This window comes from Peromyscus californicus, unplaced genomic scaffold (assembly GCF_007827085.1).
Source record: "Peromyscus californicus insignis strain IS unplaced genomic scaffold, ASM782708v3 Scaffold_19__1_contigs__length_69161282, whole genome shotgun sequence".
Classification (NCBI taxonomy): domain Eukaryota; kingdom Metazoa; phylum Chordata; class Mammalia; order Rodentia; family Cricetidae; genus Peromyscus; species Peromyscus californicus.
In genome coordinates, this window is record NW_026294491.1 from 62510007 (window position 1) to 62531575 (window position 21569).

At 50.4% G+C, this 21569-nt stretch overlaps 1 protein-coding gene across 1 annotated transcript in view; it reads left to right on the forward strand.

The window, feature by feature from the left end:
- Positions 1-1266: 1266 nt before the first annotated feature.
- The window catches only part of Ccnd3 (cyclin D3), an 88427-nt gene continuing 68124 nt past the window's right edge, over positions 1267-21569 (forward strand). Inside the window, exon 1 of the mRNA XM_052745554.1 lies at positions 1267-1417. The gene's annotated coding sequence lies outside the window, so the exon portion shown is untranslated. The remainder of the gene's footprint in view (positions 1418-21569) is intronic.

The window sequence follows — 21569 nt, forward strand, 5'->3', positions numbered from 1 at the left end:
ACCTTAAACATTGTAGTGGTTTGAATAAGAATGGCCCCCATAGGCTTATATATTTGAATAGTAGTCACCAGGGAGTGGCACTGTAGAGAAGAGTTGGGAAGTGTGGCCTTGTTGGAAGAGGTGTGTCACTGGGGATGGGCTTCAAGGTTTCAAAAGCCCACACCTAGTCTCCTCTCTCCCTCTCTCTCCCTCTCTTCCTCCTTCTCTCCCTCTCCCTCTCTTTCTGCCTCTCTCTGCCTGCAGATCAGATATAGCATAATGTTTTCAGAGTCATTTTTGCTGGCTGCCATGTTCTCCACCAGTGGAGATGACAGTGAACTAACCCTCTAAAACTGTAAGCAAGCCCCCAATTAAATGCTTTCTTCTATAAAGTTGTCATGGTCATGGTGTCTCTTCACAGCAATAGAACACTGACTAAGACAGACAACCTCCCCTGATTATCCTACCCACACCTTCTGCAGAGTGCTGGGGTTACTGCAGTTCACCACTCCATTTAAGTAGTGCTGGGGGGACCTGGGGTTTTCTTGCATGCTAGGCAACTACTCTGCCTGCTGCCTTATACCTGGGCCCAGGCTTTAGTTCTGTTACCAAGCTCCTTCTGTGATTCCCCTGCACTGCTGCCTCTAGCCCCGGCTTGCAAGGGACTGCTAAGTGAGCGAGGAAGCTTGTCCCTTGTCCCCTCACTCCCAGTATGTTGAGTCCATGTTACCCATCAGCCTCTCTGGAGAGACCTTGCCCTTTCTTATCCATTCTGGCCCGGGGTGGATGCCTAGCCAGATGAAATCACTAAGCTTGAGTCCTAACACTTACTAGCCCTCTGACTCTGGCCATGTTACCTAACCTCACAATTTCCCAGTTTCCCGGTGTGATTAACTGGGAACAGGTTGAGATAACAAGTGTCTCAGTGCCTGGCTGTGTGGTAAGTTAAGAACTCAGACCTGCTGTTTACTTCCTGAGCAACATGCACCACGAATTGCAGACGCCCAGAAGACATTCTCTGGGGTGTGTACACCTGAGCCTGGCGAAGCCGCACCCCCACCCCCACTACCTGGGACTAAGGATCAGGTCTGTTAGACCCTCGGAGGACTAGGGGTCAGAGCTGGATGGGCCTCCTCCTAGCCGCTCTAGGGGTGTCCGGGGCCAGACCCTAGCAGAGCGCAGCACCCAGCTCCTTTGTCTCGCCCGCCCCCTCGTCCCCACTTCCTGCCCAGCTTCTAGCTAGAGATCTGCGTTGTGGCGAGGACTTTGTAAACACTCTGGACACTCTCTGTTTGGGTGCCGCGGAAGCGGAGTACACGCCCCTGTCCTGCCCGTGACTGGCGGCTGTGATCACTCCTACTGTCCAAAAACAGATGTCCAGCAGCGGGAGAGAACGGGAAGCCACCATCCGAGCTCCGGGGGACTCATCTGCCAAGAGGTAGGCTTGAGGGCTGGAGAAGCCAGAACAAATGTGACCTCGGCATCTCCTGTTTTGCCTGGGATGTTACTTAGAGTCCAGATTGGAGACCACGAGGTGGAGATAGCAGGTGGGTGGGTTCGTGCCACTCTCCCCTCGGTTTTGGCCCCAAAACCTTACTTCACTTTCCCTTTGAGAATGATGTTTTTACCAGAGCTGAGGGCCAGAGACGCCCCCAAAGGTCCTTGAGCCTCCTTAAACGCGTGCACGTTCTCGCAGCCTCCCCTCCAGGCTAATGGGCAAGCCCAGGGATTTAGCAGCATACATCAGCCTTAGAGTTTGGACCGCTGACCAGCATGGCTAGAGGGGCAGTGGTGTTTGAGCCCGCCAGAGCCAAGGAAGGGGGCCAAAAAGAGAACTTTACCAAGGGTCCTGAAGTGTACAGGTCTCAGCCTTCTGCATCTTCTAAGAGTAGACCAGAGAGTAACTGAAGAAGTGGGTGGGCTGCTGTTGCCGGGAAGCAGTATTCATTTGCACTGACTGAGCACCTACTGTGTGCTCGATACTGTTTGTGTATGCTGCTGACTTACTCAGCCACTGCTGGTGTTGGTCAGGGCTCCGGCTGGGGAGGCTGGGAAGGGGTCATTTGGGTTGGGTTCTGGAGGATGGTTGTTGACCTCTGAGAGAATTAGGTGGGAAGTCTTTGAGGTACTTACTCCCCAGAGCTAGACTGAATCAAAATGGTGTTATTGGGTACTGGAATATACTAGTAACTGGGAACAGCTCCTACCTGTTCTCACTCACTTCCAGGCATAAGGAAGTGGGAATAAGCAGGAGCAGTTCTGGGAAAGACAAGCTGTGGAGCTGGAGCCGTGAACTAAAACTGTATGCAGCTGGAGGGTCCCCTGGGGATGATAGGACAGGCCACACCACACTGGACACCGACTCCCCATCCTGGACCCTGGGACTGTTTTCTCCAACAAGCCTGCCCTCTGCCCATCACCACAGCGTCCTCTGGGACTAGTCCTGGGTGGAGAAGGGGCTCTTCCGCCGCTTCCCCGCCACACTCTGCCGATGTGGGGGACATCGTGGAGTAAAGTGAGCGCTTGTGGTCACAGAGACAGGATCATTCCATCAGCCCACCAGTCTGTGCTCAACCCTTGAACCCATGCTCATGGCCCGCATGGTTCCAACCTTTTTTTTTTTTTTTTTTTGTCCGTTTCTCTTCGTCAAGGACTTGGGATGCTGGCAGACAGTTACATAGCATCTTCAAGTGTTTATATAAGTAAGTGGTTTAGATGTAGCATCTCATTTAATGCCTCTAATAGCTGTGTTAAATCATCAACTAGTATTAGCTCCATCTTATAGACTCGGAAACTTGAACACGGGAGATAAAGAGGGAACAAGAAATGAATGTCAGGGAGAGCTGGAGAAACCGCTCAATAGTTAACCGCACTCTCTCACAGCTACCTGTTTCCAGGAGTTCTGATGCCCTCTCCTGGTCTCTGCAGGCACCAGGCCTGAGCGTGGTACATAAACATACATGCAGGCAAATGCTCATACACATAAACAAAATAAATACAAGTAAAGAAATGGATGTCGGCCGGGCGGTGGTGGCGGTGGTGGCGGTGGTGGTGCACACCTTTAATTCCAGCACTTCAGAAGCTGAGGCAGGCAGATCTTTGTGAGTTTGAGACCAGCCCGGTCTACAGAGTGAGTTCCAGAGCAGCCAGGGCTACACAGAGAAACCCTGTCTGGAAAAACAACAATAAAGACAGGAGAGATGGGGGAGGAGATGTCAGAAATGGACTTTAAATCCAACTCACTTGACTTGGGAGATCCTGTGCTTTTTTCCTTTGAGACAGGGTCTTGCTGTTAGCCCAGGCTGGCCTCCAACTCCCAATCTTGACTCAATCTCCCAAGCGCTAGGATGAGAGGTACCCATCATCACAACCAGCTCAGAGTCCCTGCACCTGGCTACCAGGTCAGGTGCCTCTTCACCTAGCCATGTAGAACGTGCAGCTGAGCAGGTGCTAGCTGAGGTGAGTCTGTGGGCTTACACAGTGTCTTTTGTAGAAGAACTTGGACACTGGTACTGTTCACACAGAGTCCCCTAAATGCCTGCTCAGGATTCTGGGGACAGTACAGCACAGAGACAGTATCGTTCTTGTGTGGATGTGGGTGTGCGCATGGGTGTGACATCACATACCTTTAGTCCCAGCATTTGCGAGGGAAGCGCAGGCAGATCTCTAGGAGTTGGATGCCTGCCAGGTCCACATAGCAAATTCTAAGCCAGCCAGTGCTACATAGAGAGAGCCTGTCTCAAAAAGACACCCAAAATGTATGTATTTGATATGTATGTCTGCGTTCATGTCTGTGTACCACATGTGTGCCCGGTGCCCACCGAAGCCAGAAGAGGGTGCTGGGTCCCCTAGAACTGGAGTTGACTTCTGTGCCAGCCCCTGGGATCCGCCTGTCTCCCTCCCTGTCCCACCTTGCTGCGCTTGGATTACAGATGTTTGCGGCTTTTGTGTGACTGCTTGGGAGCTGAACTCAGGCCTCATGCATGTGCAGCAACTGCTTTCCCAGGGGCCATCTCCTCAGTCCCATTTGTCTTTTGAGACAGGTCTCCTAACCCCAATTGGCCTGAAACACGTATGTAGAGGAATATGCCCTTGAACTTCTGACCTATGAAGAGTGCCAGCATTACAGACATGTACTACCACACCTGCTTTGTCCTGTGCATATTCGAGCTTAGACCCCCACATTCTAGATCCCAGGAAGAGCATTCAAGCTTGGGATCTGTTTAAGAGGATGGTACAGAAGTGGGAGAAGCTTAAGGTAGTGTCCCCTTGAATCCCTGTGTAGCTTCATGAAAAGAGCACCCTAGTGTCTGCCCGCTTCCCACTGGTTGGAACAATGCTTGTGCCATGAGCCCCTCTACAGGGAAGCCTCCCTGAATTCTCGATATTTTCTCTGCCTCCTCTCTGAAACTCCCGGTTTCTCTAAGGAACCCTCTGCACAGACTTGGGAATGCCCAAGGTAGGTCCCTGTGCCTACTGCAGTCAAAAATTAATAATCCCAGCACTTGGGAGGTAAGAGACAGACCAGTGTCTGTGAGTTTGAGGCTGGCCTGGTCTACATAGTGAGACCCTGTCTTTAAAAAGACCAACTATGGGCTGAAGAGATGGCTCAGAGGTTAAGAGCACTGGCTGCTCTTCTAGAGGACAAAGGTTCAGTTCCCAATACGCATGTGGCTATAACTCCAGTTCCAGGGTATCTGAGGCCGTCCTCTGGTTCCCACTGTACGTGTACATGTTGTACAGACATGGATGCAGGCAAAAGATCCATAAACTAATACAATAAACTAAACACTAACACATAAACTAAATACAGTTGTTCAAATAAACAGCTCAGCACTGATCCCAAGAAGAGCTGTCTCTTGAGATGGGTGTTGATGCTGGGGATTGAGGTGGAGGGAGGGTGTGAAAGTTATGAATAATGCGAACAGAGGCTGTTCTGAGCCTCTCCCCCCCCACCCCCCGCCGCCGCCACCGCCCCGCCTTCCTCTCTGCTCCTAGTGTGGGGTGCAGTGGAACCCTGGGCACGCCCCCTGTCCTCTGCCCTCACTTGTCTGCGAAGAACAGGCTGTACCCTTGAGAAACCACAGAGGAAGTTTAGGGCGGCTTGTGGGTGGGGAAAGTTCTGGGACCTCGGCCAAGTTTCCCTTTCCCTGCTGAGCAGAAGGTGTGTTTATCTTGCCCACAAAGACTTTTAAATTTTAAATCCTCTGAGTTTCAAAAAGCTGTCAATTCCTGTCCTGGTCCTGCTGCTGGCCCAGGGCACCTTTCTGCAGGGAGACTGAAGTCTGTGTTTCCATTCCGTAGTGTCTGGTCTCAGCCTATCGCCTCTTCCCCAGAGTACCCACAGAACCTTCCAACTCTGGAGAACGTGGCTCCAACAGCCACTTAGGGGGTTCGGAGTGTTCCCAGGGGTTCCTAAGTGTTTCTCTTATTTGATACTCACTGTAATTCCAGTAGTGCATACCTCTGTGTCCAGGTTATCACTGAGGAAAACAGAGTTCAGAAAGGCTTAGGAACGTGACAAAGTCACATAGCTAGTGAGTGGCAGAAGGTGGATCTGTCTCAAGTCAGAGTGCCTGCTTCTTACTTTCAGTAATAGAAGTTGCAATCTAAAGTTTTTGTTGTTGTTTTGGTTTTTTGTTTTTCAAGTTAGGGTTTCTCTGTGTAGCAAGCCATGACTATCCTGGAGCTCCCTCTGTAGACCAGGCTGGACTCCGAACTCGCAGAGATTTGCCTGCCTCTGCCTCCCGAGGGCTGGGGTTAAAGGTGTGCGCCACCACCGCCCAGCCTTTCTTTTTGTTTTTAAATAATGCTGCTGGGACTAAGAGATGGCTTGATGATTATGATGGCTTGGGAGGCAGAGTTTGGTGGATCTTTGTGAGTTGGAGGCCAACGTAGTTGGGTCTACAAAGCCAGTTTCAGAACAGCCAAAGCTGTTATACAGAGAAACTCTATCTTGAAAAAAAATTTTTCCCAGAGGACCAGGGTTCAATTGCCAGTACCCACAGGGCATCTGCACATGCTGCAAGACATCCAGGCAAAACACCCATATATGTAAAATAAATATATTAAATATATTATAAAGTGTTGCACCTGTAGAAGAGTGTGGTGGTGCCTGCCTTTAATCCCAGCAGAAGAGGTGATCTCTAGGAGTCTGTGTAGTTCCAGGGCCATATAGAGACCCCATCTTAGAAACAACAACAGAAATGCACAGGCTGTTCTTCCAGAAGACCCAGGTTTGATTCTCAGCACTCACATGGCAACTCATAACCATACATCTGTAACTGCAGTTCCAGGGGATCTGATGATGGCCCTTTCCTTGAGGTCTACAAGTCCTCAGTTAATTTTCTCTGCCAATTAAAGAATTAAACAGCAGGAAACACCTTGAGTACCACGGGCAGCATCAGAGAAATCTGCAACACTATGAGCAGTCAGCAGCCCACAGAGTCAACAATTGAATAAGGACATTTCTTGGAAATGAGGAGACACACAGAGAAAAAGACCCTCTGCATAGCGGAAGGGGACCTCGGACACCGGAAACCAGGCTCCTCTGCATAGCGGAAGGGGACCAGCACACTGGAGACCAGGTTCTTCTCGGGGGCTGGAGGCGTTTTCAGTCTCTGCAGAGTTTTTCTCCCCTAATGTAGGTTGGTCAGTTTGAAGAAAGACAGGATGGTTGATTGACCCACGACTGTTGTGTAGCACACCCAGGCCTTAAAAACTGTTGAGCCGCCGGGCGGTGGTGGCGTACGCCTCTAATCCCAGCACTCAGGAGGTAGAGGCAGGCGGATCTCTGTGAGTTTGAGGCCAGCCTGGTCTACAGAGAGAGATCTAGGAAAGGCACAAAGCTACACAGAGAAACCCTGTCTCAAAAAGCAAAAACAAAACCAAAACAAAAAAAAAAAAACCAAACAAAGCCGGGCGGTGGTGGCGCACGCCTTTAATCCCAGCACTCGGGAGGCAGAGGCAGGCGGATCTCTGTGAGTTCGAGGCCAGCCTGGTCTACAGCGCGAGATCCAGGAAAGGCGCAAAGCTACACAGAGAAACCCTGTCTCGAAAAAACCAAAAAAAAAAAAAAAAAAAAACCAAACAAACAAAAACTGTTGAGCCAGTCCATCGGCAGGGGGTCTGCTGGTAGGAGACAAACACCAAGGATGAAGCCTTGCTTTTAAGCTGCCGGGCTTTTGTCTCAAATTGGGAGGATGAGGAAAACGCTGTCCATTTGGGGAATTCACCACCAGCATTACCTAGCCACGGCCCCTATTCCTATCTGTCTGCCTACCAGGAGGAAGTCACTTCTCATTCTGACCTCCATGTGCACCAGACACACACGTGGTGCACAGACAAAGATATAGACAAAATACCCATACACATAAAATTTAGTATACATACATATACATATATATACCTACACACACACACACACACACACACACACACACACACACACATAAAATGATGCAACACAGTAGTGTGGAGAGGGAAGGGCTTGGGGTAGAAAAGGAATGGATTCTTTGCAGGTAAATTTTTTGAAAAAGGTCAGTGGAGCTGGAGAGTTGGCTCAGTGGTTGAGTTATGGCTCATTGGCTGTTCTTCCAGAGGACACAGGTCTGGGTTGCAGCATCCTCTTTGGGCACCTCACAGCTGCCTGTGACTGCACCTTCAGGGGTTTGATACCCTCTCTGGACCTCTATGGGCACCTACATACACCTGACAAACACATAAATAATTTTCTAATTAAAAAATAAAGGACAGGGGCTGGAGAGATGGCTCAGAGGTTAAGAGCACTGGCAGCTCTTCCAGAGGTCCCGAGTTCAATTCCCAGCAACCACATGGTGGCTCACAACCATCTGTAATGAAATCCGGTGCCCTCTTCTGGTGTGCAGACATACATGCAGGCAGAACACTATACATTTAAAAAAAAGTCAAGTGGGAAAAAAAGATAAAATACAATGGTATTTGGTGTGGTGGTGAATGCCTGTAGTCCCAACACCCAGGAAACTGAAGCAGGAGGATCATTGGAAGTTGGAGGGGGCCTAGGCTATGGATTAAGACCTTGTCTCCAATCAATCAATCAATCAATCAATCAATCAAGGCAGTGTGAAAAAGTGAGGTTAAATTCCAGAAAACTGACTGGAAACAAAAAAATGTGAAATGTTTAAATGTTTGAGGTAGTTCTGGGAAGCATTAGAGCTTTAAAAAATGTTTATTTTGCCAGATGGTAGTGGCACACACTTTTAATCTCAGCACTTGGGAGGCAGAGGAAGGCAGATCTCTGTGAGTTCCAGGCCAGCCAGGACTGCACAGAGAAACCCTGTCTCAAAAAAACCCCAAAAATGTTTATTTTATTTTTAATTACGTGTAAGTGTGTGTACCTGTGCACATAAATGCAGGTGCCTGCAGGTTGTGAAGCTACATGTGGGTGCTGGTACCTGAACTTGGATCTTCTGCAAGAGCAGTACAGACTTTTAACCGCTTTGCTATCTCTCCAGCCCCATAATTTTTATCCTTGAGTGGTTGGATTTTTTGTTTTCTGCTTTTTAACCGTTTTGACTTCTTATTATTCTTATTAATTATTGTTATTGCTTGATTCTCACCATATAGACCTGGTACTATCTTAAGTAGACCTGGCTGTCCTCGAACTTGTAGCAATCCCCGTCTTTACTTTCCGAGAGCTGGGATTACAGGCGTGGAAAGCACCACGCCCACTTGGCAAAAATGGAAGAGCTTTCTAACAAATAACTGGCCCTATGACGTGAGTCCCAGCCGCAGGAGTCTAGAGCGCATGCACTAGGAGCCTCTGCCAGAGTGTCAACGCGCAGACTCCACCCCTTTCCGCCTGGAAACTGGGTTGCTCACCGAGGCCCCCTTGCGTCATCGCTCGGCCCGCCGCCGCCGGCCCGGGCCCATGGTTTTCACACTCCATCCACCAGAGGGAGCTGTTGGCCACAGTGTCGCTTCAGGGGCCCCTATTGGGTGAAGAACCCCACCTGGGCCTTCAGGCGCCAGCTGGTTTCCTGGGACCTCTGGTCCCCCCCGCACCCCCCTTCCCAGCTGTTTACCCTGAGAGCTGTTCTGGCCGGACCCGGCAGAATCTCCATAAAATGTGCTCTCAACGGCTCTGGCCCAAGTGTGCAAGCCTGGGACAATGTGCTCCTTCCCCAGGCAGAGGCCTCTCCACACTTCTTCCCTCTCCTGACCTTCCTAAGTCCTTGCACAGAGGGACCCAAGCTGCCAGCGCCAGCGTGTCAGGGAAGCTACCCTCCAAAGGGTGTGACACTTACACTGTTGCCTATAAGGGACCTGGGAAGCCACACCTCTCTGAAACTCTTAGCCCTCTGCAGGCTGACCAGCTCCCACGCTGGGTAAAATTCTCCAGCGGTCTCTCCTGAGATTAGAGAGCAGAGGCCGGGCCATGGCTCTCGGGAGGTGGGTCAGAAGGAAGATGCTGGTTCCTCCAGTACTGGGCCAGATCTGCTTGCTGCCAGTCGGGGCCTTAAGAAAGCCATAAAGGGCCAGATGTGGCGGCACAGGCCTTTAATCCCCGCACTGGGGAGGCAGAGGCAGGTGGATCTCTGTGAGTTCGAGGCCAGCCTGGTCCACAGCTTGTTTCAGAAGGAGACAGAGAACTAAGCAGTACAGCGATGGGCTATAGGGACATAGCCCACAGAGCCCAGGAGGAGCAAGATGGCCACAGGCACCCGAGGACTGACCCGGAGCAGTGTCTAGCTAGTATTTCCAAGCACTTAGTAATCCATTCCTTCCTAAGCCCATCCCTCAAGAGACAAAGGGAACAGGAAACCCATCTTACAGGCAAAGAAGCCGCTGCGCAGAGGCGTCAGCTTCCGTTCGCACAGCTCAGCTGGCAGGCAGGCTAACTGGGCCCTTTGGCTGGAAAGGCCATTCACCATTTGTTGTCACTACCCAGTGGAGTGGCCATCGAGCAGTCCCGCATGGACACGCTGCCCAGCCTCGTCTTTGCTGGGCTCTTCCTGGCTGGTATTTCTTTGTCTGCTGTCCCCCCTCACGGTAGCTAATACTAGCTAAATGCTTACTGTGCGCTAAATAGACAGCATCTCTGTGTCCTCACAGTCCAGGCAGAGAGTGAGGCATGCCGAGGCTCAAACCCAGACCTTTGCCCAGGCTAGGCAAGTACTCTGTCACTGAGCCCCAGCCCCAGCAAGACAAGCGTTTATTATGCCTTTACTGACGAGGAATGGAGGCACAGCCTAGCCTGCGTTGGATTTAAGGGCAGGCCACAGATCCTTGTGAGTGAGAGTTCCTGTCTCCATAATGTTAGCATCATTTTCCAGCCTATTCTCCTAGGGGTGGGCATGGGGTTATCCGAACCAGTCTTGGTTTCTTTACTCATCATTCTGCCTATGGCTCCCCCTCCCTCTTTCCTTTCTCTCTCTCTCCCTCCCTTTCCCTCTCCGTCTCTCGTCTCTCGTCTCTCTCTCTCTCTCTCTCTCTCTCTCTCTCTCTCTCTCACACACACACACACACACACACACACACACACATTCATCTCTCTCTCTCTCTCTCTCTCTCTCTCTCTCTCTCTCTCTCTCTCTCTCTCTCTCTCTCTCTTTGAGACAAGGCCTTACTAGGTAGTTCTGGCTGACCTGAAACTCACTTTGAGGTCTAGGGTGGTCTTGAACTCACAGAGAGCCTGCCCCCGACTCCCTGGTGCTGGGATCAGGAGTGTGTGCTACTATGCTCTAGCATGTTGTTTGTGTTTTGAGACATGGTTTCACGTAGCCCAAGCTAGCCTCAGGCTTGCTCTGTAGCCAAGGATGGCCTTGAGTTCCCGATCCGCTGAGATTCCGGCAGGCACCACCCCACCTGGTTTATGTGGTGCTGCGGCTCCATCCCAGGCTTGGTGTGTCTGCTGAGCGAGAGCTCTACCACCCAGCCAGGGCCTCAGCCCCACAGCCCTATTTCTTCTAGAATAAAAATAGACCTGCGAGTTCTGGCCTGTGGGAAGAAGGTTGGACAGAGTCCTTGAAGTTGGGGCAATCCCAGAAACTCCCAATTCTGGCCCCAGTGTTTTCTGCTCCAACTCACCCTCCCTCTGGTTCTCTGCTCTCCTCTCTCCAGGCTGCTCCTCCCTGCCCCTCCCCTGGGCTCCGGGAGTTCTGGGAAAGGAAGTCAGGGCTGGGGCCTCAGACAGATGCAGGCCTTGAGCATCCACTTAAGCTCCAGCTGGAGGAGGGGGGCCCTGCTGGGGAAGGAGAGGGCACCTGTGGGTCCCATCCGCCTGTCCCCTGAAGGTTTCTGTCTGCTGTCACAGAATCTTTCCTGAGCTCTAGTTCCTGGAGCTTGCTAGGCTAGGAGCTTGGGGTCCTCTTTGAATAAGACCCTCGGAGGGTTGGATCTCCAGCAAGTGAACAGTACTGAGTTGGCTTGGGGGTGTTGGGGAGGGAGCTGTTTCCTCCCAGGAGCTGGCCCAGAAGTTCAAGGCCACCCTTTCCACTCAGCTCTACCCCTCTTCCTAAGACACGCCCCCTACAGACCCAGAACCACAATGGAAAGAACGTTGGGGTCCAGGCCCTCAGATATACTAGGGGGCGGAGCAAGAGCGGAGGTGTAGAACATTCTCTAAGCCTCAGTTTCTCCAGTCAGCTGGCACCTGCTGCTCCTAAGAGCAGCATCCATCTTTTCTTTGATTGACTTAGCTTCTGCCCATAAGCCCCCGCTGAATTTTCTTCTCAGATTTCTTCATCTCTAAAGAGAGAGTCTCTTTGGGGGTAGGCCCAGACTTGATATAACCACTAAACTTGACCTTGGTGCCTCTGGACAGTCCTCAGAAAGTTTCCTCAGACACAGCTGCTGAGAGTCGTTTTGGGTGTTCCTCATGAGCATACACTGTGTGGATCTTCTTTCTTTTCTAAAACAAAACATATTTTGTGTGTTGGTGAGGTGTGTGTGGGGGCATGTGCTTAGAGGTCAGAGGACAACTTGTCCAAGGTGGTTTCCTGTCGTGTGGGTTCAAGGGATTGGACTAGGCTTGTTAGTAAATAAATTTATAATAAAGATTATGTTTATTAACTCAGTTCTTACTTATTCTTCACCCTAATGCTTTGCAGAGCTGGGGGGTGTAGCTCAGTTGGTAGAGACCTGGCATCAGGTATCCCTGGGCTCAGTCTCCAGTACCACACAAAACTGGGTGTGGGCACATGGCTGTGACCCCAGCACTTTGGAAACAGAGGCCCGAGGATGAGATGACCTGTGGCCAGCCTGGGATACATATGCCTGCCGTCTTAAAAAAGAAAAACCAAACAAAAGGTTGGAGGAAAGCTCAGTCAGTAAAGTGGTTGGCTCTCGAATCGGATCCTCACAACACATGTCAAAATGCCTTCTTACATGGCATCAACTGCTGTGAGAAAAAATCCTGGGCTCCCTGGCCAGCCAGGCTAGCCCAGCTGATCTCCAGGCCATTGAGAGACCCTGCCTCAAAGGAGGTGATGGCGTTCCGGAGGCTGACCCCCAGGTTCTCCTGTGGCCTCCACAGGTGTACACGTACATGTACCCGTCACAAGTGAGTGCTGTGAGACTTTCTTATTTCACATATGAAGAAATGGAAGTGTAGGGCCCAAATGAGACTTAGCCCAAGGTCAGTACTGAGAGCCTGATGGCAGGGACCTTAGCGGCACACAACTTTTATCTCAACACTGAGGAGGCAGAGCCAGGCGGTTCTCTGTGAGTTCAAGGCCAGCTTGGTTGGCATGTGTGTGTCACCACCCATCAGGAGAGTGTAAGATGACACCAAGTTCCCCATATGACGGTGCCTTAGGCCTAGTCTCAGGACTAGTAAAGCAGAGGATTGGGGCTCCTGAACTGGTTGTGAGTGACATGCACATGTGTCCTGGAAGTAGGTGGTGTAGCAAGTGTGTTGTCCCCAACCCCCACTCCAGCATGCCAGGGCATCCTGGATCCCTTAGGCCTCCTCGACACAGACCCTTGCCCCGACAGGCAGCTTAGGTGTCACAGAGGACCCAGGAAGCAGGAGCTGAGGGGTGGTGGTGGATGTGAGCTTTGCTAGGTGGGGCTGGGACTCTGACCTATCTGTGGAGCCCTGGATGAATCAGCCTGACCACAGCCACCCAACTGAAATGAAGGTACAAACATTTTCTTCCGACTCCCCCTCCAACGTTCGTTTCTTTTCCCTTGGTCTTTCCCATCACAGCTTTATTGGGGTGTGGCACCAGGGCCGTAGCTGAGGGCATAACTCAAGCTCATGGTTAAGCTGGGTCCTGGGGCTGAACCGATGACTTGGCCCTTGAGGAAGGCTTGAGGTCTCCCATAGTTCTCCTAGAGATGAGCAGCAGGCCTGCCTGGAGTGGAGGACACATGCCCCGTCCAGAGGACTGCAGAGGTGTAGGGCGCAGCCACCTGATACAGTCACCCAGCGACATCTAAAATACACGGAGGCTTTGAAAGCATTCTTCATCTGTCTGTTCTTCATGTACAGTAGTGTTATGATGTGTTCAGGATTGGGTTCAAAGTCAGGGAAAAGACAAACAGCAAAGCCACTGTTGTGGGACTGCAGAGAGGACTCTGTGATTAAGAGCACTAACACTTGCCGCTCTTCCATAGGACAGTTCCCAGTACCCAAGTCAGGTGGCTCACAGTAGCCTGTCAGCCCCCAGGGATCTGAGGCCCTCTTCGGGCCTTCCTGGGCACTGTACTCACAAGTGTATACACACACACACACACACACACACACACACACACACACACATATTAAGTGACAAATCTTAATCCCCCGTCTCCCCTGAACCTCAAAAAAAAAAAAAAAAAAAAACCACACTCCACTATTAGAGCTAGACGTGACGGTCTACTCTTGTAAACCTAGTACTTGGGAGGTTGTGGCAGAGGGATCATAAGTTCAAGGTCATCCTTGGCTATATAGTGAGTTGGAAACCAGCCCAGGACACTTGAGACCCTACATATAGAAAACAGCCCCCTCCAAATACCATTGTTAGAATGACCTTTGTCTCTCAGAGAACCCAGTTTGCGTCTAGGAATATGTAGCATGGCTGGTTTTCTCTGGGATAGCAGGCTGAGTCTTCATCTTGTGCTGAACTTGGGAACCGGAACCATAGTGTACCAACAATGCATAGCTTCGTTGATCAGCTGTCTCCTCCAACTGCATTAGTCACTGGTTAGTGTTCATATTTAGGAATTCACTATGCATGCTCTTGTGGGTTAGCAGGGCCACAAGAAGGGTTTGTGTGTCAGTCTTGTGGGGACTGGGAGGAAGGATTGGTGACTTTTGTTCACTATTAGGCAGGTTAACCAGGAATTTCCTCTTGCTCAAAAGTGTTATGTGAGGAAATCAAAGAAAAGAGGTTTTGGTTCTGGATTTTGTGCTGGTATGTCCCCTGCTCCCAGGCTAGGGAATCCAACCCAGTGTCTAACTCATGCTAGACAAGTACTCTACCCCTGAGCCCTAACCCCCAGACCAGAAGACGTTTTGGTGAACTCATTCAAAAGCAGTTTTCAGTTTTTGTTTTCTAAGACAGAGGGTCTGTTTGCAGCCCAGACTAGCGTTTAACACACTCTGTAGCCCAGGGCTTGTCTCAGACATGGCTCCTCATGCTGGGATTGAAGGTGTGTACCACCAAGTCTGAGGTTGTCAAAGAGCATTTTTTATAAGGCAGATGAGAGTAAAAAGAAAGCTGGGTGTTGTGTGGCATTCCTGTAAACCCGGTAAACTCAGCTGTCAAGGGCTGGAAGCTGGAGAATCAGGAGTTCAAGGCCAGCCTCAGCTACCTAACACCTTATCTCAAAAGACCCCAAGAAATGCAGCTGGGTTGCAGAGCAAGGTTCTGTCTCACAAAGCAACAAAAGTAAAAAGATACAAATTAAAATCAGTTTTCTAGTTGGGAGGGATGACGTACACCTTTAATCCCAGAACTCAGAAGGCAGGGGCAGGCAGATCTCTGTGAGTTCCAGGCCAGCCAGAGCTACATAGTGAGACCCTATCTCAAAAATAAATAAATTAGCCGGGCAGTGGTGGTGGTGGTGGTGGTGATGGTGGTGGTGGTGGTGGTGCACGCTTTTAATCCCAGCACTCGGGAGGCAGAGGCAGGCGGATCTTTGTGAGTTCGAGGCCAGCCTGGTCTACAGAGCGAGATCCAGGAAAGGCACAAAGCTACACAGAGAAACCCTGTCTCGAAAAACCAAAATAAATAAATAAGCAAATAAATAAGTAAACCGGTAAGAGCAGTTTTCCGTCTGGCTGTGCGTGTTTCTGTTTGTCTGTCTGTTTTTACTGAAAGCCACAGTGTAGAATAATCCCCTCTCTCTGATTTCAGTGGCAGTTATTGGGCTCACTTCTTCTCTTTGTGGGATATTACTGATTATCTCCTTAAAAAGTAGTTGCTAGTTTTAGAATCATCATTAGTTCTATGATAACAATCATTCCCCCCACTTGGGTGCTGGGGGTTGGCTCAGCACGTAGCCCGATGTTCATTCCACCGTAGACAGGCATCTCCTGCCTTGTTTTGATTTTTTTTTTGCTTTGTTTTGAGATGGGCTGTGGTTGGTGTGTGTGTGTGTGTGTGTGTGTGTGTGTGTGTGTGTGAGAGAGAGAGAGAGAGAGAGAGAGAGAGATTTAAAGGCTGGTCTTGAAGTAACTCCTCCTGTCTTCTGAGTGCTGAGATCACAGTGGTGTGACATTAATCACAGCTAGCCCCTGGTGTTTTTTTTTGTTTGTTTGTTTTGGGTTTTTTTTTGTTTTTCGAGACAGGGTTTCTCTGTGTAGCTTTGCACCTTTCCTGGAACTCGCTTTGGAGATCAGGCTGGCCTCGAACTCACAGAGATCTACCTGCTTCTGCCTCCCGAGTGCTGGGATTAAAGGCGTGCACCACCACCACTGCCTGGCCCCCTGGTGTTTTTGAGAGAGCATCTCATTGTATAGCCCTAACTGGTCTGGAATTCGAATCCTTTTTCCTCGGCCACCCCAGTGCTGGGATTATAGGTGTGTGCTGCTACACCCAGCAGGATATGAGAAAAATTTTAAATGTTCATTATTAATTCCTTAGAAACAACACTAACTCGTTGCATGTTAATATAATCTTATCTTTAAATACGATGATAATCCTACTTCCCCAAACGAGAGAAATTAATGAGAAGCATGGCCCTAGTTAACATTTGTGTAGCTCTCATTAAATGCCTAATTTAATCGAAGACAGCCAGATTATCATGGAGGCTTCTGCTTCAGTCTGTTGCTGTGGGTAGCTTGGGTGAACAGATATGTCATCAGAAAGGGGGGAACCTGTGGCCTGGGCCGGAGGACAGTGGTCCTAGCAGGTTACCAAGGTGCAAAGAATGTTTGAGACAGCAGAAAGAGGCTGAGATGGGGAGTTTGTACACAGGGAGCCACTGAGGCTTGTGTGTAAGGAAGTCACGTGATCGGAGTGGTTTCCAGACAGTTCCCGAGGCTGGAGTGGAACAGCACAGGGCGGTCTCCATAAGGTTATGAAAGGCTTGAAATGAGGTTGTTGGTCGCCTTTCTCACTGCTGTGACAAAATACCAACAAGGGCAATTTAAGGAAGGAAGGGGTCCCCGGGCTCCTATTTGAGGGGCCTGCAGTCTACCGTGGTGGGGAAGCGATGGCAACCTGAGGGTAAGGCACAGCTGGTCACATGGCCTCTGCATCCGGGAAGCAGAGAGAAGTGCATGCTGGTGCTCAGCTGCCTTCCCCCTTTCTCCATCTTTCTTCAGTCCAAGAACATCCCCTCCACGAGTAGGTGCCATCATTCAGGGAGGGTCAGCCCTCCTCAGTTAAGCCTCTGGAAATGTCTCTGGGGGTGTTTCCTGGGTGATTCCAAATCCTGTCAATTAAGAGTCAAGTCCTACCACCATCCTATCAGGTGGCATCTGCAGAAATGGAGGCGAGGGGCCCGTTTGACAACGGATTTTAAGGGCTTCGGAAGCAGCAGAACTGGGGAACTGGTAGGAATTAGAAAGAGTCATCCACACTTCTCCCTGCGAGGCACCCTGCATATTTCTGCGATGAAGTATGTGGTCTGTGTTGTACTCGCTGCTCACATTCCTTCTGCCCCGCCAGGCCGTGTGCTCCAGCTCCGGAGTCGGCAGAATCAGGGACAGTTAGGCAGAACTGGTGCTGCAGGCCTGTAATCCCAGCTACTCAAAGGGCTGAGACAGGAGGACCGAAAGTTCAGGGCCAGCCTGGGCAACTTCATGATAACCCTCTCAAAATAAGTTTAAACAAAACAAACAAATTTCACCATGGTTTCCTGGCAGAATGCTAGCAGCCTTAATGGAGACAGTATAATCAGGAGAAAAGGATCTGATATCCTGAAGTCTCATTAAACGAGGGACAGCGTGTTGTCAGACTGGGAAGGGAGGAGATCAAGAGTGGATCTTGAAATATACCACCCTCTTGGAGATAGATAGATACGTGGTTTTCAAGACAGGCTGTCTGTGTAGCCCTGGCTGTCCTGAAACTAGCTCTGTAGACCAGGCTAACCTCAAGCTCAGAGATTCACCTGCCTCTGCTTCCTGAGTGTTGGAACTAAAGGCAGGTACCCTCATGCCCAGCTAAGAAAGCATTTTGTTTTTTAAGTACTAAAGATTTGGGGAGAACTATAAAAGCCTTGTAAGAGGTCTTAAATTTGTTCTGAGTCTCAACTCAGTTAGGGAAATTTTCTTTTTTCCTTTTTTCTTCTTTTTGAGACAGGGTCAGCACTTGGGCGATAGAGGCAGGAAGGTCACATGTTTGAGGTCATCCTTGGCTGCACAGTGAATTTGAGAGCAGTCTGGACATAAGGCAAGCACTCTACCAATGGAGCCACATTCCTGGCCTGGAAATGTTTTTTTAAGCTTTTATTAAGCTGGGCATAGTGTAAGATGTGCACTGTAATTCCAGCCTCCGGGAGGTGGAGGCAGGAAGATCAGGCATCAAGATCTCCTTGCCCACAAAGCCAGCCTGTGCTACTTGAGAACTTGTTTCCAAAAACCAAACCAAAATAGAATAAGACAATCCTAGAAATGTTTTCATTTTAAACCATTTTGTCCACACATGTACAGAAACACACAAATATGTATAAAAAAACAAACAAGATGTGCTGCAATGTGCTTATGCTCACTACAGCAGATGTACTTTTAATGTCTTTAAAAAAAAAATCTACTGTATTGTTTCCTTTGTAAAACATGCTGGTCAAGCTTAGCTCCAGGGCCTGTGAGGCTCAACACAGTCCAATCGGCTACCTGAGCTGATCTCCAGAGCCCACTGGGGAAGGAGAGAACCCACTCCTGAAAGTTGTCCTGTGACCTCCATAAGCACTCCACGGCATGATGCATCCACAGGCATACAATCACATATGATGATAATAAATTTTTAAATTAGCTTCATGACTTCAAGAGAAGCTGGGGAAACATTCTGTCTTGTCATTGGAAAGATACCCAGTTTGGGCTGGGGATGGGGATCAAGTTATAAGTCAAAGGTTCTGGTAGCCCCAGCAACAGATTATCCAAAGTAAAGCAAAGGGAGTACCTGGGAACTCCGAGACCTTTCAGGAAGGGTGGAGAAGGAGCCTTGGAAATGACAGGGCTGACAGGTGCCTGAGGGCAGAAAGAGGGGCCTGCTGGGAGCTGGCTGGGCCTGGTGGGGACAGGTTTCTGGGGTACAGGTCAGGGGCCTGGCTTCTGGATTTATGATAAGGAGCAGGTAGCAAAGCAGTTAGATGGGGACTGGACTTTTCCACAACCAAGGTGACAGGACACAAGCAGACGGAAAGGGAAAAAATCGGCGGGATGGCCCTGCACTGAGTCTAAACCGCCAGGTTTGTGCTCTGCTGGTGTCTTTTCATGGGGAACCTTCCCTTCAGAAAGAAGTCTGGGGCAGAGCTTGGTGGCTTCATATCCCCAGATAAGGAAGGAAGGGGAAAGAAAGGGTTAGGAGCCAGGTGTGGTGGCACCGGCCTTAATCCCAGCACTTAGGAGACAGAAGCAGGAGAATCTCTGTGAGTTCTAGGCCAAAGGAGAAGGGGGCGGAGTATGTAGCTAGGTTGGTAGAAGGCTTACCTAAGTGTGCAGGAAGGCCTGTGTTCAGGTCCATAAACTCCAAGTAACCCTGGAGTTTGGAAAGGGGAGGCAAGAGGGTCAGAAGCTCAAAGCCAGTCTGAGGGCAGCCTGAGCTGTGAGCTGTTGATCCCTGCAAAGCGACTCCTATGCATACGGTTTAGATATACTACACACATATTTAAAAAAGCAAAACTAAAAACTGAAGTCTACACATGTGAACCGTGGGGTTTGTTTGCTTGGTCTTTTTGGTTTTGTGTGTGGTATGAAAGTAACAGAAACTAGAGTTGTTTGGGGTATTGTTTTCTCTTGTTTCCCCTTTTATCCCCCTCCTTTTTTTTTTTTTTTTTTTTTTTTTTTTTTTAATATTTAAGGTAGGCTTTCACTGTGTAGGCCTGGCCAGCCTGGAACTCACTATGTAGACCAGGCTAACCTAAAACAATTCTGAGACTAGAAGCGTCCAGCAACACACCGGCGCTACTTTTTCCCTTTTTAAAAAACATTCCAGCTGCAGCTGTGTATGGTTTGACCCCCAGTGCCACATGATCCCAGGACATGTAGAGGCAGGAGGATCAGGGGCTCAAGGTCCCCTCAGGTACCGATTAGGTTTGAAGGCAGCCTGGGCTACATGAGACCCTGTCTGGAAAAAAAAAAAATCAGTTCTCTAGTAACAGGAAGACTAGAAACCACACCAGGAATGTTCCCATGAGCTTAGGGGTAAAGTGTCACTAGTTTGTGGCATCTCATTGGAAGCCATAGGAACTAAGAGTGAAGCTGGCATTGAAAGCCCAGAACTTGGTGTGGACTCTGCCCTCAGCTTCCAATCGCCAGATCTTTAAGTCTAGTTACAGCAGTTAAACAGGGGTCTCTCTGGCTCTTCTTGGGTGACCAGCTCATGCCATCAGGACAGTTGGGGTGGGTGGAGTCAGATGAGGGAGCAGAACCCTCAGAGAGGCACAGAGTGGGTCTGAAGAAGGCCAGCCCGGGCTTCCTGTAGTCCTTCTGAGCAGCCTGGAGCCGCAAGGGTGGCGGGGTGGGGAAGCCGCGGTGGGAGCAGGAAGCTGGGCAGCATCCCGCAGAGTCTGCCTCCGCAGCTCAGCAACAGAGGAGGAGGTGGAGTCTGGGCTGAGCCCTGAGATAAGGAACAGGCAGCAGCCGACAAGGGATCAAAATAAACAGCTGTGCCCCGAGGAGAACAAGCTTTGCATTCCGTTCTGTGATCCCACCCCAATCCCTACTTCTCCCTAGCGCACCCCACCCCCATCCAAGCACACTCGGCGTCCCAGTCAGCTCCGGGGGCCTCCCCTCAGCCTTGGCTTGGCTCCCTGAGAGCTGTGTTCCCACATCAGCCCCCTCCTTAGGCAGAGGCTCTAGGGGCCTTTCTCCAGCTGTCTGGAAGGACTGAGGACTCAAGACAGGTGGCCGGAGGTGGAAGAAGAGGGGCCTCTTCCAGGGCCAGCCTCCATCTGCCAGGCCGGGCCACCCTCAGACTCTCCCCTGGGTCATCTAGGAAGGCCTGGGAAACAGAGTGGGGGCTAAGCTCTGAGAGCCCGGCCAGAGAGGCTGAGGCAGGGTCTGGGGTCTAGGGGGGGTAGGGAAGAGTTTTTACTGGGCAGAAGACATCTGCTCCCTGCCCCCTCCCGCCGCCCTCTCCCCCCAACACACAGAACTCAGTTCAGAAAGGAGACAGACAGTGGCTCCTAAGAGGGGCCTCCTGAACTGGCTTATGGGAGTTCATTCCTCAGTGTAGTGCCTGAGGGTATCCTGGCTCCAGGGATCTGCAAGGCTCCATATCTCCTGAGGCTTGCTGCTAGTGCTCCAAACACCCCCATTTATTTCAACACATGCTAACCTCAGGGTTAAAGTCTAAGCTACAGGAGCTAATGCTTGCTCTTTCCCCAGGGCTAGGCCAGATCCTGGGGCCACCATAAGTAGCAACTAGCACCCCTTCTTCTGGGATACCCCCATAACCAGTCTCAATCTCCAGACTGCAGGACTTCAGGGAAGCACTGGGCGTCACCAGGAAGTGTCCTCATTGTCCTGAGGAAGGTCTGATGACTTCTGTGTTCCTGAGCCTGGACAAATGGCTTCTAGCCTGGATGTCCAAGGGTCAGATCTCGGGGGCAGCAGGGGAGGTGTTTGCTTTGATACACCAGGAAGATGGCCAAAAGAAGTAAGCATGCCCCCTCAGTTCTAGCGCCCAGTGGGAGCACATGCAAGTCTCCCTCTCCTCAAATGATGGCACATGACACGCTCCCACACCACTGTACTCCAACACCTTGAAGCACCCAAGACCCTCCAAGGTCCTACATCTTCAACAGGCTGCTAGGCATGTCCTCGATTATGAAGCCACCCGCACCCCTGGCCAGAGGTTTCAATAAATGAATGCCCCGGATGGCTAGGAGCAGTCACTTAGATGTACGAAGCTCAAGGTAATAGTGATGGAACATTAAGTCCAGTGTAGAACCCATCTGAGCCTTAGGAGGCTGCAGTATATTCGGGCCCAGGAAGCCAGCCCTGGTGGTGACTAACA